This window comes from Oncorhynchus tshawytscha, linkage group LG08 (assembly GCF_018296145.1).
Source record: "Oncorhynchus tshawytscha isolate Ot180627B linkage group LG08, Otsh_v2.0, whole genome shotgun sequence".
In the NCBI taxonomy this organism is placed as follows: Eukaryota; Metazoa; Chordata; class Actinopteri; order Salmoniformes; family Salmonidae; genus Oncorhynchus; species Oncorhynchus tshawytscha.
Window position 1 is genome coordinate 72,629,925 of NC_056436.1, and position 17,031 is coordinate 72,646,955.

A 17,031-nucleotide genomic window follows, 5' to 3' on the forward strand; every position below is an offset into this window, starting at 1 on the left:
GACACAGTCAGCTGGTAATTAGCTGACTTGTGTGAAAACACCAACCAAATATTTCCTTTGAGGTCAGGGGTTGTTCTGTGTGCGTGCGTGCATGCGTGAAATCCAGAACAAAAATGACACAAAGCTATTGATTGTTCTTAACATCTTTATTTACCAAGTCAATGTAACAGCCTGTGTAATCCATTTGATCATCTAAACAAAGTTCTGTAGAAAGAGCTGTCATTCACATGACTTCCAAACATCCTTCAAAAGAGGTAAACTAAGAGGAGATGTAGGATATTCACATTACTAATGTATTATGTTATACCATGCAAAGAAGTAGGCAAATTAGACAAATCCATTTATTTGATTTAATATGTAACATACAAGATAATATTGTTAGACATTGGAACTAGCAAAGCAAGGGCTATGTTCAATCTGTTTCGCTGGAGCATTGCAGATAGCATGCTAAACACGTAAAGGCCATTTCCTATTGAGCCGACATCTGCAGCGTTTACAATGAATGCAGTCTCTGCTAATACAGGAACATTGCCTTAAATTCCAACCACGCTGTAATGCTGAATTTCTGTGATACAGATTTAATAGAGACCCAAGTCTCTATTCAAGCAGGAAATCCACCACATCAGACCAGAACTACAGTCTCTAGAAAACATCACTGAAATGCATATACACTATATTTGACATTTTAAAATATATATGTCATGATGGTACACAGTAGAATAAGATTTTTCTGGGTAACCCATTGGGAAATAAACATAGGTACGCCTCTGAACAGGAATCTCATGTTATTTAAACATTGTATTTTGCCTTTAGTAAAAACAATTACCACAAATTCATAAAGTCCTCATTGTATAGAATCCCTGTCAGTAGTCTGAATAAGCCTAGTATGAATAGTGTGTATAGTTAATATACACACTGAATTTCTCCATTACATCAGAGTAAACTCTTGATTATAATAATTATTATCGGAGTTAGCTGCCTCTATTTACACAATGAACCCCAGAGATAAAACCCCAATTTGAAAGGTGTTAGCTAGCTGGCTCTGAGTTATTTGAGAATGAGCTGCAGAAGGCAGCCGTGTGAACAGAACACAAGAGGGAGGCTGTACTCCCCTGCGTAAGCTGATCTGTGCAGTGGGCTGCAGACAGGCTTGGAGAAAGTATGTCAGCAATGCATAGAGGCAGATTAGCAGGTTTAGGACTGGGAGGGAACCACACTAAACAATACTACACACACTGTCAGAGCTACAGCCTGCCAGCCACAAAACAACCAAATGGGTTTTTCCTTTTCAAAGACTTATAGTGATAAACAAACAAATTAATAAACAATGAATACGGTAAAATGGTGAATGATGAATCAATAATATATTCACCCTGGGTGAATAAATCTGTTGCAACAATAGGTTGGAGTTTCCAGTGACCCGATCAGCTCGTGTGACTTGTAGAAGACCAGGAAGGTGTTACACCAGTCCTGATCCATAGCATTCCCCTGATTTCATTTTTTTTATTACAATCTGGTAGAAAAATAAAATACCATCAATGCAACTTAACATCACAGTACTACATATTGTTGATTTCAGACTGAAAGCTGAACAACAAGCTTAAGACTTCAGGTATTTAAAATGGCTTACTCTTAGGGTCATCAGAGAAATCCTTTGTCAGAGAAATCCTCCTTCTCACATCAATCTCAACTTGAAAACAGCTCGAGTAGCATCCAACTAGGCCTAGGTGGGGAGAATCCTATTTCATTTAATTTCTACTTATTAGACGACTATGCAGAGACTGACACATTAGTCTATCCTTCTCTCATCTTCACATTGATAGCAAAATGAACTGCACTGTTGTTTTGAATGATCTTCATGGATCAGGGGAAGTCTATCCAGGTAGAGGGGGGTGCAGACTGAGAGTGCAGGACATTCAGCTGGTGATCTGCAAAAGGAAAATAATTATTAGAGAATACATTGAGGAACATAGCACACACAGCATCTAACACTATCGACCTGTTCAGTGGCAACATAAAAATACTGGAGAAAGAAACTGTACTCCTGAGTTAATTATAAACTAACCTCAAGAATCCCTAGATGGCCCAGAGCTTTTCCTGGTCAAATCAGGTGTTCAGGAACTACTCCTGGCCATAATCTCATAACAATGATGTACAGTATATAAACACTAGATGTCTACATTAGTTTTAGCCCACAGTACTATATTGTATTAGACACCTTGACGCATACTTTTAAATTATACAAAAACATTTTTCTTAAAGCTGGAATCCATAATGGTGAAAATGTCACGTCCATTTGAGATATTCCAACAACAAAGAAGCTACTTCAAACAATGACACTTTTCCCCCTCGGACATCATGGAGCATCACTGAACGTCATTGAACATCATTAAACATCATTGAACATCATTACACATCATTGCACATCATTGCACGCACGATAGAACAGCAGATTATTGTCGTGTCTTTGGCTATGCCGGATTAAGTGATATGACATGCTATTCTATAAAATAATTTCTCCGTAATTAATATTACCTGATTGAGCAAATCATGTAAATGTAATTAACTAGAGAGTCGGGCACCACAAAATAATATTTATCGAGCTGTTATCTTCCGAATAAACTCTTAAAGACCTAGTAATATTTTACATCAATAGCAGTCAATATTAATCGTCACCTTAATTCAGTCTCATCTGAAAGTTGTCAATTCTTGGTTATCTGCACAAACCCTGGCTAACAAGTTGAATCAGCAATAGAAAATTGGGTTTAATTATTTATTTACTAAATACCTAACTAATCACACAGAATTACACATACACATAATTAATCAACTTGATTACAAATTACGTCATAAAGGAAAATGGCTCTAGCGGGCGGAGCAGATATGACAGCTGGTTACACAAAATAAAAGGGGCTGGGTTTGAGTGAAAGAGCGGGAAGACTGAGGAACAAAGGGCAAAGCTGTGCTATCGTAAATACAGTATCTTATGCATTCTAAATTACCGCACATTTGGAAAAGGAAAATGCAATAAATATTTACTCTGAGCTGCGCTTTGGTAGGTTGGTGGTAGATGGAAGTCCAAAGTCCTTTGAAGAATGTCTCTGGTGGTCAATTGGAAACATTGTAGTAACGTTATTGTGTGATAGACGGGATACTCTGTCTGTTCCTTCCTAACCCTCGTTTGCATCTGCTGTTGCTAACTCAGCGTTTAGGAGATATCACTTCTGTAGTGAATAGGAGTTCAAAGTTAATACCATTCGCAACCAAAGCTCACGCTGATGTTGGCTTCGTTCTGTAGTTATTATCTGAATCATTCTGACATTGGACCGTCGTCCTCACATCCTCGGAATAGGAGGTTAAATTGTCATCAAGGCTTTATATAGGAAGGGAGAGGAGGGCATGTTTGAAAAGTTTTATAGCCCATGTCCCTTCACAGGGGCGGGCCACTGATTGAGCAGAGCCCTATCTTATGAAAACCCAAATCTCACATTTTAGAAGCTAAAATCACATTTCATCCCATCACAAATAATTTCATATTCAAACATTTAAATTGAACAACAATTCCATGTGAATCCGATAACTATGATGTGTAGACTTTCCACTGTAGAGTTTATGTCATCTTATCATTGATGAGAATGTCTCAGATGACAACCGAACTGAAATCATATTCATTTACCTCTTGGTGTTAGGGGGCAGTATTTTCATTTTTGGAAAAAAAAATGTTATTTTGTCAGGAAAAGATGCTAGAATATGCATATAATTGACAGCTTTGGAAAGAAAACACTCTAACGTTTCCAAAACTGTAAAGATATTGTCTGTGAGTATAACAGAACTGATGTTGCAGGCGAAAGCCTGAGACAAATCCAATCCGGAAGTGCCCCAGGTTTTGAAAGCGCTGCGTTCCAATGACTCCCTATATGGCTTTGAATTTCTACGTATTCCCCAAGGTGTCTACAGCATTGTGACGTAGTTTTACGCATTTCTGTTGAAGAATAGCCATATGGGGGCACATTGCGTAAGTGGTCACATGGTGGCTCCGAGAGAGATTATCGCGTAAAGTGCAGAGGTAGCCATTAATCCAATCGGTCCTAGAGAAAAAGGAATTGTCCCGACGGATATATTATCGAATAGATATTAGAAAAACACCTTGAGGATGGATTCTAAACAATGTTTGCCATGTTTCTGTCGATATTATGGAGCTAATTTGGAATATTTTTCAGCGTTGTGGTGACCGCAATTTCCGGGCGATTTCTCAGCCAAACGTGAAGAACAAACGGAGCTATTTCGCCTACAAAAATAATATTTGGGGAAAAAAATGAACTTTGGCTGTCTACCTGGGAGCCTCGTGAGTGAAAACATCCGAAGTTCATCAAAGGTAAACAATTTAATTTGATTGCTTTTTTGATTTCCATGACAAGTTTGCCTGCTGCTAGCAAGTCATAATGCTATGCTAGGCTATGATAAACTTACACAAATGCTTGTCTAGTGTTGGCTGTAAAGCATATTTTGAAAATCTGAGATGACAGGGTGATTAACAAACGGCTAAGCTGTGTTCCAATATATTTCACTTGTGATTTTCATGAATAGGAATATTTTCTAGGAAGATTTATGTCCGTTGCGTTATGCTAATTAGTGTCAGATGATGATAACGGTCCCGTTCACAGGCTGGGCGTCACTACAGGTTAAGTACCACCGCATATGTTCAATTGGTCGGATTACCAGAATATAGTTCATTTCCCCCCACCTTCTGATGTTCCCAGAATCTCTATGTTAACCAAGGGTTTTGCAAATGTAACATCAGTAGGGGAGAGAGAGGAAAAAAGGGGGAGGGGTATTTATGACTGTCATAAACCTACCCCCAGGCCAACGTCATGACAGTCGTCCCCCCCCCATGTTGGGTTCAATCTTGCGCTTAACCTGCATGTTGCAAACCAACATAAAAATGACCATGGGTTGTCCTGGTTCTGGACCATCATTGTGGTCCCCATCTGGTGGTCAACCCGGGTAGGGTTTCTGCGAATGAAGTCCGCTCCATGGCTGAACAGCAGATGTCCAGTTGGTGATCGCTGTTGCATTCCCCCCTCTGGTGGTCGTCCCGGGTAGGGTGTCTGCAAATGAAGAAGTCCGCTCCATGGCTGGGCAGCGGATGTCCGGATTGGGATCGCCGTTCCGGACCCGTCGTCTGGTCGTCCAGACTGGAAGATCTGGGCAGTAACTTAGGCAGATGTTAACAACGCATGCACACACACTCATGAAATATATCATTACATTTCCTCCCAAATGAGCGGCCTTGTGGCACTAACTGATGGTTGTATGTGGAAGTTGTTTATGGCTCTATCACTTTCTACGTGCCGAAGAAAATGAAACTAAATGAATGAAAGCATAAACCAAACAAAATATAGGTATGCCACCTTAATCATCTAATTGGACTGTATTCTATCTACGTCCATGGTCTTGGCAAAATGACCCTATCATGGCATTGTCTAATGTCATATCTAGGGCTTTCCTAATTTGCGGGGGGTGTTGCTTAGGGTACTATCCTAAGTTGATAACTATGTGATAAGTAGCTGTAGTGTAGAGTTAAAGGCCTCAAAATAAATGCTCAACTTTACTAAGGCTGGTATTTTGCTCGGACCCTTAAGTGATCCTAGCATAAATCCTAATTGGATGTTCCGTTGTGCATGTGCAATTATGCACATGTCAGGGGAAGGAAACCAAGTATCCTGGCAGATTACAACTTGTTCGGAATGAGTCTGACGTAGTCAGGTAATTTTCAGGTCAATGCCTGGAGGTCAGTCATAATTGGTGTCGAGGGAGTCTGTAGTGGTTTTACTACCAGTCACTGTCTTCCACTATTGTAGTGGCGGTAGGTATGAAGAAGTATACTTCATAGCTATGTTATCCACGGAGGAGCTAACCTCATGACGGAAGAACTCAAATTATTAGACCAGTCGTACGTGGTGTGATTGTGGTTCATGACTTCTAATAACTTTTCTCCTGAACGGAGGGTTCTTTTTATTAGTGGCATGTGTAACCATTGGAAGAGTGCAATGGAGATTCCCTTCCCCGTGTTGCACTCTGAGTGACTCTTATGTTACTATTATCAATAGCAATTTAACTTGTGAGGTTACTAATCCTCTTACTGAGTGTTGCTGGACTGACTGTGGTATTGGTACTGGTACTCAAGGGGTCCAGTTGTCCTTCCGATTTATTTTGAAATGTTATCCTACAGGAATTCATGATTAGAGCATTTTACTAGTTGTCTTGTAGTGACTACTACACATGGCAAGGAATGATTATTGTTTCCATTTGTTTTGGAGGTGCACAAGTCCACTGGACTTCCTTTACAACCAGTGTGGTACACCTCAGTACTATCTTAGATGTGTTCTAAGATAATCCCCGTCTAGGGGCCTGTCTGCTCCTCACTGTTCTCAAAGTGGAGTTTACAACTAGATTTGATTTATGCTCTGGCGGCCTCGTACGGTGTTGTCCGTAGTCTCGACCCCCCCCACTGGCCTCGATAAGGCTCATCATGGGTCTGGGCTACTATTCCCCCCCTTTGTGTATTGGGATCACCCCACCAGCACGTGGTGTTGGTATCCGAGGCGCAAACAAAAGGTTCGGACCCTATGTACGAGTTGTCAGTGGCCGCGTTATTATGAGAATGGCTGTAACCTTTCAACCAAATCTCCTGGTGTTTGTGCTTCAACACCCTCAGTGGCTGTCGAGGTCTGTCAGTCACCACAGCATCCGCGTGTGGCAACCTCTTCAGTACCTGCAAACTGAGACGAGGATATCGATCTGTGATATCGCAAAGTGTTTCACCAGTGGGAGTCATCGGGTCAGTTGACACACACCCCCACAAAGCGGAAGATGTGTCATCGGAAGCAGAGTATAATCTGCGCATCAATGTTTTTTTTCTTGCTGAGACGGCCGCAGTGCTTGCGGAAGTGTCTGAAGGGCAAGAGAAGTTCATCTCAACTACCGTATTGCACGACTGCAAGGAGGAGGGAAGTTGCTCATTCACAGAGACAGCTAGCTCGAAATCATGACAAGAATGGTCAATCAGATTGGCTGATGGAATGTGTCGAGATATCATAATTGGATCGGATTCTGCCCCAAGAGGTTTCTAAACGTCTTTTTCCCAAGGGGTGCTTTTGACAGATACCCCTCGTGAATGACTGCGTTGCAGCTACGTTAGGGGAAGGCAGTGTGGTCGGTGGAGAAGGCACTGTAGCCTGTGACCATACCTGGTTGGTTTTCCAATCCATCAATGGGAGTAACCGATGCATCAAGTCTGCTCCAAGTAGCAGGGGTACAGTTTTGAGGCTGGTAACATACACAGGGTGGACGAGCGATACGTTCTTGAAGTGTAGTTTCAGCATGACTCTCAATGTGAGAGGCGAGGTAGTCTGAGGGACCCCTCGAAGTGTAGTGTCGCATCGTTCCACTTTTAACCAATGTTTAGTTGGCGTCAAAGCCCTTTCTGGATCATCAAACAATGTTTGAGAGATGAGTGATATTGTCGCACCTGAATCAATTAGCTTATGACAAGTTAAGCAGTCCTCCAGTACTGTTTCCAGGTATGTGCGTTTCGATTCGTGTTTAGTGGACATATTCCCCACAAAGTGGAGTGGTCGTTCGCAATGACGTGATGTGTCAATTCTGTTCAAGGTGGAAGCAGATCGACTTTTCAGATTTTGAGTGGGCTTGGCTTTAATGAAGCGTTTGACCTTTTTCTTCGCAACCTTTGTATCAGAGTCTATAGACAAAGCCCGTGGCTTGTTTCTTGATCAAGAGGGCCCTGGATAGGGTCTCGAGTGAGAGCGGGAGAGATTTTAATTTTAACGTCCTTGCTATGGGTGTTAATTCCTGCGGACCTGGTGTCCGGTAATTCCCCGTCTAGTCCTTGTAACTTATCTTTTACCCTTTTCTCAAATGTTTCTTGCTTTAGTTCTTCACGTAGTGGAACTTCTGGAGAACATTGGTCTACGTTTTGATCATCCTTCAACCCTTTGTTACCCTTGTGCTCTGACACTTTGTGTGGGTTGGGTGCAGGAACGTAGTGAACAGGTCGATTGTAGCGGTAGCGGTAGTCGTTTTGATGGCGACGTACTTTACAGTTATTTCGACCGCGGAGATTATTGGAATCAATAGTTTCGTGGTAGAAACTGTTGTTGTGCGTCATCTCTTAACGCTCCAATACCTGATAATGCACCCTCTGACTGGAGTGAGTGCTCCTGGTCAAACTTCAAAACCGAGTGGTCAGGGCTCTTAGCATTGCAAGCTTTTGATGCCTCAGAAGCTGTGCTTGCAAGCTCTCTGAGTTGTAAGATAGGCAAGCCAACGTGGGCGGCAGGGCCCAAGTAGGTAATGAAGGTAGGATACATGTTCGACAGGAACATTTGTTTAAATGGTAACAGGTCTTCCATGCCTGTTTCAGTGAGTAGACCAAAGGAAGCTGAACAACGCCTATGATAGTAAGCTTGTGTGTGTTCGTTCCAAGCTTGTTTGACCATGTTAGCCAGTGAGCTATCGTGTTTTCGAGTTGCAGAACCACTGAATTCAAAAGCTGTGGCAAGTTTAGCATAGTCATTTAGCACATGTGGCTGTTGTAGGTGAATGAACCTTGTCACGTGTCTATTCGATGTTCGCTTCAACAGGTATACCCTGTCTGAATCCGTAGCGTTCAGGTAGCCATCCAACCCATCCTCTATGTCAGCTAGGAACGTCTCAGTATCGTTTGGCTGACCTGGAACGGGGTCAAAGGTGGGGAAATTCTTGACGAGTTTGTCAAGGTATTGCGCGTCAAGGGGGCGGAGAGGGTTGGCTTCATCCTGTGGGGAAAGTGGGGCCGAAAGGCCAAGAGGAGAAGCCAAGCTTTTGCTTTGTTGGCCAAGAGGCGCCATATTACTCAGTGCCGAATGGCCAAGAAGAGAAGACTGAGGGACACTTAATGGAGGCAATATCTTGGATGGGTAGTCACGCTGTGGAGCGTGACCATTCTGGACTTCCTCCAGATGGTACCTAAGGGTGGTATTCTGCTGCATTGCAGAGTCCACTTGAGCGCTTAGAGTACTGATTTTGGACACGTGAGTGTCGCACTTGCTCCTTTCGGTCTCAAACTTATCTGTCATGGTTTGCAGATAGAAGTCTTGAGTACGGAGCGAGAGATTCAGTGTGGAGATTTCTTCCGCTTGCGCTTCAGCTGTGCACTGTGGTATTGGACCTATGCCACATTTTTATGGCGATACATCAGTGCAAAAGTGGGGAGAACCGTCACAAAGCCTATGTTTGATGGTTAATTTTGGAAAGCGTTTGCAATTTCGGCTGTTTACCAGCCCAGTCACGGACCAGGATGTCTTGCTCCCAGGCAGACTAAATAACTTTTTTGCCCGCTTTGAGGACAATACAGTGCCACTGACACGGCCTGCAACGGAAACATGCGGTCTCTCCTTCACTGCAGCCGAAGTGAGTAAGATATTTAAACGTGTTAACCCTCGCAAGGCTGCAGGCCCAGACGGCATCCCCAGCCGCGCCCTCAGAGCATGCGCAGACCAGCTGGCCGGTGTGTTTACGGACATATTCAATCAATCCCTATACCAGTCTGCTGTTCCCACATGCTTCAAGAGGGCCACCATTGTTCCTGTTCCCAAGAAAGCTAAGGTAACTGAGCTAAACGACTACCGCCCGTAGCACTCACATCCGTCATCATGAAGTGCTTTGAGAGACTAGTCAAGGACCATATCACCTCCACCCTACCTGACACCCTTGACCCACTCCAATTTGCTTACCGCCCAAATAGGTCCACAGACGATGCAATCTCAACCACACTGCACACTGCCCTAACCCATCTGGACAAGAGGAATACCTATGTGAGAATGCTGTTCATCGACTACAGCTCGGCATTCAACACCATAGTACCCTCCAAGCTCGTCATCAAGCTCGAGACCCTGGGTCTCGACCCCGCCCTGTGCAACTGGGTACTGGACTTCCTGACGGGCCGCCCCCAGGTGGTGAGGGTAGGCAACAACATCTCCTCCCCGCTGATCCTCAACACTGGGGCCCCACAAGGGTGCGTTCTGAGCCCTCTCCTGTACTCCCTGTTCACCCACGACTGCGTGGCCATGCACGCCTCCAACTCAATCATCAAGTTTGCGGACGACACAACAGTGGTAGGCTTGATTACCAACAACGACGAGACGGCCTACAGGGAGGAGGTGAGGGACCTCGGAGTGTGGTGTCAGGAAAATAACCTCACACTCAACGTCAACAAAACTAAGGAGATGATTGTGGACTTCAGGAAACAGCAGAGGGAACACCCCCATCCACATCGATGGAACAGTAGTGGAGAGGGTAGCAAGTTTTAAGTTCCTCGGCATACACATCACAGACAAACTGAATTGGTCCACTCACACAGACAGCATCGTGAGGAAGGCGCAGCAGCGCCTCTTCAACCTCAGGAGGCTGAAGAAATTCGGCTTGTCACCAAAAGCACTCACAAACTTCTACAGATGCACAATCGAGAGCATCCTGGCGGGCTGTATCACCGCCTGGTATGGCAACTGCACCGCCCTCAACCGTAAGGCTCTCCAGAGGGTAGTGAGGTCTGCACAACGCATCTCCGGGGGCAAACTACCTGCCCTCCAGGACACCTACACCACCCGATGCTACAGGAAGGCCATAAAGATCATCAAGGACATCAACCACCCGAGCCACTGCCTGTTCACCCCGCTGTCATCCAGAAGGCGAGGTCAGTACAGGTGCATCAAAGCTGGGACCGAGAGACTGAAAAACAGCTTCTATCTCAAGGCCATCAGACTGTTAAACAGCCACCACTAACATTGAGTGGCTACTGCCAACACACTGTCAATGACACTGACTCTACTCCAGCCACTTTAATCATGGGAATTGATGGGAAATTATGTAAATATATCACTAGCCACTTTAAACAATGCTACCTTATATAATGTTACTTACCCTACATTGTTCATCTCATATGCATACGTTGATACTGTACTCTATATCATCGACTGCATCCTTATGTAATACATGTATCACTAGCCACTTTAACTATGCCACTTGGTTTACATACTTATCTCATATGTATATACTGTACTCGATATCATCTACTGTATCTTGCCTATGCTGCTCTGTACCATCACTCATTCATATATCCTTATGTACATATTCTTTATCCCCTTACACTGTGTATAAGACAGTAGTTTTTTTGGAATTGTTAGTTAGATTACTTGCTCGTTATTACTGCATTGTCGGAACTAGAAGCACAAGCATTTCGCTACACTCGCATTAACATCTGCTAACCATGTGTATGTGACAAATAAAATTTGATTTGATTTGATTTGATTTGTTTTTTCGCTAATGGCATAATTAGGGTTGGTATCGCTGCTGAGGTCAGAGAACAATCCTTTTATGGGGGGAGGTTCACTAATTAGCGGAGGAGTGGTGACCACCTCCTTTGATAGCTTGCACATTAGGAAAAATGTTCCTATTTTTTAAGTTTGGGTTTGGAATTCATTGGAAGCTGCAAAGACAAGTTTAAATTTTAATCTATTTATAGATGTTGACGAACCATCAGTTTCCGTACCAGTGATGTGGAAGTTGGACGTGAATGAATTTGCAAATTGAATGAATTAATCAATGACAATGATTAATCCTCCCTGGGTAGGCTATCTGGGTATTAAACTTGAATTAACCTGAGAAGTTTCTTCATCTAGGTTAATATGAGAAGTTTAAAAGTGTCTCATTTGATTGGAAGAACATTAAGTTATGTTCAACAATTTAACTTATTAAATTGAATGAGACGATAATCCATACAATCTCCACTGATTGGATATCATAAATGTAAACAGTAGATCTAATGTTGGAAACATTCAACACTGGTGCACTTCTCCCTGAAGGCCGAAACCACATGGGATTCCCGTTGGGGCGGGGCTTCTGTCAGTACTGGATTACTGAATGGTTTTGCAAAAAACAAATTTTACTGATTGATCAATATAATGATACATCAGACCTGTATAGGCTATTTGGGAATTCAACTTTAATTAACCTGAGAAGTTGCTTCATCTAGGTTAGTTTGGAAAGAGTTTACAATGTCTTATTTAGAAAACTCATCAATTTGGATATTATTTAAAATATCTATTTCAGAATGTAAATTGACAGATTTACACTTATTAGTTCAATTGGATAAGACATTGATATCCGTTTGGATATCATAAGTAATGACCTGAGTGTGAACTGAATAATTCATCATGAACGAATACCCTGGGCACATGTCAACAGTCAATGATTTCACACGCTGAAATCAAACGGAACTACCCGGGGCGGGACTTCCATTCCGCAAGGCGGAGGAATTTGAGGAGGAATTTCCGTTCCGCAAGGCGGAGGAAAACAAAATGGCTATTTTTACTTGTTAGCTTTAGCATGCAAGCTAAACCCTCCTTTGTGCCTGAAAATGCAGCACATAGGATTCCCTTGGCAAGGGAAAGGTTTTACTTATAACGTATTATGTTCAAACCCTTTTCAGCGTTTTTTGACGATGTTTTAACCGGAACACGCGGCAACAACGAAATGCGCCGTGGTCTACTCGCGAGGAAGCGCAAGAGAGACAGAGATATATATCGCTGGTCAAGCTTATATCTCCTGAATTTCAATCGGCTGGCTCTTTGTCCTCACTCGAGACATTAATAATGACCGAGCCTACCTGCGTCTGAAACGCGCCAGGCAGAAATAGCCCTGCGTTTGGTCAAATGCTCTATTTCTCAGATTTCTATAATTAGCTTTATCGGCCCTCATACAGAAATGTATTTGCTTCTGTTACCCACTGACTACGTCAGAGAACAACATGGAGGTGGGGAATCTTCAGCACACACACACACAATAATGCTTGTCTTTAACACTCCAAAAATGTGTACAATAACTTGGTATATTATGTCATCTGTTTTTCAATTTTATACAGGCTGAATCAAAATTAAAGCCTCATTCTATTTTAGATTCCTCACAGTGGGCACCAATTATGTTGTGTCTTTGGCTATGCCGGATTAAGTGATATGACATGCTATTCTATTCTCCGTAATTAATATTACCTGATTGAGCTAATCATGTAAATGTAATTAACTAGAGAGTCGGGGCACCACGACTCTCCACGATTTATAGAGCTGTTATCTTCCGAATAAACTCTTGAAGACCTAGTAATATTTTACATCAATAGCAGTCAATATTAATCGTCACCTTAATTCAGTCCCATCTGAAAGTTGTCAATTCTTGGTTATCTGCACAAACCCTGGCTAACAAGTTGAATCAGCAATAGAAAATTGGGTTTAATTATTTATTTTCTAAATACCTAACTAATCACACAGAATTACACATACACATAATTAATCAACTTGATTACAAATTACGTCATAAAGGAAAACGTCTCTAGCGGGCGGAACAGATATGACAGCTGGTTACGCAAAAGAAAAGGGGCTGGGTTTGAGTGAAAGAGCGGGAAGACTGAGGAACAAAGGGCGAAGCTATGCTATCGTAAATACAGTATTTCATGCATTCTAAATTACCGCCCATTTGGAAAAGGAAAATGCAATAAATATTTACTCTGAGCTGCGCTTCAGTAGGTTGGTGGTAGATGGAAGGCCGTGTTGCCAAACCGAGTCCTTTGAAGAATGTCTCTGGTGGTCAATTGGATACGCTGTAGTAACGTCATTGTGTGATAGACAGGATACTCTGTCTGTTCCTTCCTAACCCTCATTTGCATCTGCTGTTGCTAACTCAACAGCTAGGAGGTATCACTTCTGTAGTGAATAAGAGTTCAAAGTTCATACCATTCGCAACCAAAGCTCACGCTGATGTTGGCTTCATTCTGTAGTTATTATCTGAACCATTCTGACATAGGACCGTCGTCCTCACATCCTCGGAACAGGAGGTTACATTGTCATCAAGGCTTTATATAGGAAGGGAGAGGAGGGCGTGTTTGAAAAGTTTTATAGCCCATGTCCCTTCACAGGGGCGGGCCACTGATTGAGCAGAGCCCTACCTTATGAAAACCCAAATCTCATATTTTAGAAGCTAAAATCACATTTCAACCCATCACGAATAATTTCATATTCAAACATTTAAATTGAACAACAATTCCATGTGAATCCGATAACTCTGATGTGTAGACTTTCCACTGTAGAGTTTGTCATCTTATCATTGATGAGTATGTCTCAGATGACAACGGAACTGACATCATATTCATTAAGTACCACCGCATATGTTCAATTGGTCGGATTACCAGAATATAGTTCATTTCCCCCCTCCTTCTGATGTTCCCAGAATCTCTATGTTAACCAAGGGTTTTGCAAATGTAACATCAGTAGGGTAGAGAGAGGAAAAAAGGGGGGGAAGATGTATTTATGACTGTCATAAACCTAACCCCAGGCAAACATCATGACAGTATGTACGAAACATTTTTTTTACCACAATGCTGGATGCTCCTCTCCTCTGTTTAATCAACAAAACAAAAACAATAACAAATGTGCTGGGGCGAACAGTGGCGCTGTTTCCCCTTATGCAGATTTCAGCATTAAAGTAGATTGGTTAGAGTGCTAAAGTTACTGTCATCATTACAAGAGAGAAATACTTAAATGCATGTAATTTTGTGCTTTAGTTTCAAATACTGTAGAATTCCATTAATTTATATGGAGGAACTGCTCCTACTGAGGAGTACCAATATGGAAGATAGTGGCTTCAGAGCCTCTCATTTGCCAACACATTGCATTAGCAATCTAGTGTTGTATAGCAACATAATTGGGCAAGTTTGTTTTGCATGACCCAGTGCCCTTGGTTGGTGTATATTGTATTTAAGGAACGGTCTAAAATGTGCACATACACTATTTATACAAAAGTATGTGGACACCCCTTCAAATGAGTGGATTTGGCTATTTCAGCCATATCCATTGCTGACAGGTGTATCAAATCGAGCACACAACCATGCAATCTCCATAGAACATTGGCAGTAGAATGACCTTACTGAAGACCTCAATGACTTTCAACGTGGCACCATCATAGGATGCCACCTTTCCAACAAGTCAGTTCGTCAAATTTCTGCCCTGCTAGAGCTGCTGTTATTGTGAAGTGGAAACATCTAGGAGCAACAACGGCTCAGTCGCGAAGTGGTAGGCCACATAAGCTCACAGAACAGGACCGCCGAGTGCTGAAGAGAGTAACGCGTAAAAAATGGTCTGTCCTCGGTTGCAACACTCACTACCGACTTCCAAACAACCTCTGGAAGCAATGTCAAAACAAAAACTGTTTGTCGGTAGCTTCATGAAATGGGTTTCCATGGACGAGCAGCCGCACACAAACCTAAGGTCACCATGCGCAATGCCATGGAGATGTGTAAAGCTTGCAGCCATTGGTCTCTGGAGGAGAGGAAATGCCTTCTCTGGAGTGATAAGTCATGCTTCACCATCTGGCAGTCCGATAGACGAAACTGGGTTGGCCTACATCTCCCAATGCATAGTGCCAACTGTAAAGCTTGGTGGAGGAAGAATAATAGTATCGGGCTGTTTTTCATGGTTCGGGCCAGGCCCCTTACTTCCAGTGAAGGGAAATCTTAACGCTACAGCATACAATGACATTCTAGATGATTTTGTGATTCCAACTTTGTGGCAACAGATTGGGGAAGGTCCTGTTTCAGCATGACAATGCCCCCGTGCTCAAAGTGAGGTCCATGCAGAAATGGTTTGTCGAGATCGTTGTGGAAGAACTTGACTGGCCTGCACAGAGCCCTGACCTCAACCCTATCAAACACCTTTGGGATGAATTGGAACGCCGACTGCGAGCCAGGCCTAATTTCCCAAATGGAAGCAAGTCCCCGCAGCATTGTTCCAACATCGAGTAGAAAGCCTTCCCATATATTAATACCCATTATTTTGGAATGAGATGTTCGACGAGCAGATGTCCACATACTTTTGGTCATGTAGTGTACACTCCTCCATGACCTTTGACCCTGATTGGGCTACAGACAAATAGAGATTGAAAAACAATGTATGCATTCTATGATTATATCCCAAATGGCACCCTATTCTCTATATAATGCACTACTTTTGACCAGAGCCCTATAATGTAGCGCACTATAAAGGGAATAGGATGCCATTTGGAATGCTATGTTCTGTACTATGTTCTATAAAATACACTTGGAGACAAGACGTTTTTATCTTTTAGTCCAATGTAAAAACATGCAGATCAGTTTGTACGGTAAATGGACCCAGTGCCAGCCTTGTGTTGTTTCATCACGTTGCTTGAGCAGTATGGTCTGTTTCCTGTGAAGCATTCATATGGGTTTAAATCGGACCGCTCATGTATGGAGCGTTAAGCTGGTGTCTGGTAGCAGTTAATCAGGCCTTAATATTACAGTATAACTCAATGCTGAGGCTGACAAGAGTTTAGTGGGGAACTCTAACACATACCAGGAGCTGACTTAACATATTACATCCCAGGAGCTGACTTAACATACCACATCCCAGGAGCTGACTTAACATACCAGATCCCAGGAGCTGACTTAACATACCACATCCCAGGAGCTGACTTAACATACCACATCCCAGGAGCTGACTTAATATACCAGATCCCAGGAGCTGACTTAACATATTACATCCCAGGAGCTGACTTAACATATTACATCCCAGGAGCTGACTTAACATATTACATCCCAGGAGCTGACTTAACATACCACATCCCAGGAGCTGACTTAACATACCACATCCCAGGAGCTGACTTAACATACCACATCCCAGGAGCTGACTTAACATATTACATCCCAGGAGCTGACTTAACATACCACATACCAGGAGCTGACTTAACATATTACATCCCAGGAGCTGACTTAACATACCACATACCAGGAGCTGACTTAACATATTACATCCCAGGAGCTGACTTAACATATTACATACCAGGAGCTGACTTAACATATTACATCCCAGGAGCTGACTTAACATATTACATACCAGGAGCTGACTTAACATA

The 17,031-nt window shown here is 42.7% G+C and overlaps 1 protein-coding gene across 6 annotated transcripts in view; it reads right to left on the reverse strand.

Moving 5' to 3' along the window:
- Positions 1-131: 131 nt before the first annotated feature.
- The window catches only part of micu3b (mitochondrial calcium uptake family, member 3b), a 54,496-nt gene continuing 37,596 nt past the window's right edge, over positions 132-17,031 (reverse strand). For 5 of the 6 annotated variants that reach the window (XM_024428842.2, XM_024428843.2, XM_024428844.2 and 2 more), the window contains one exon: positions 132-1,928. The gene's annotated coding sequence lies outside the window, so the exon portion shown is untranslated. The remainder of the gene's footprint in view (positions 1,929-17,031) is intronic. The other variant, XR_002954352.2, reaches the window with a different exon arrangement.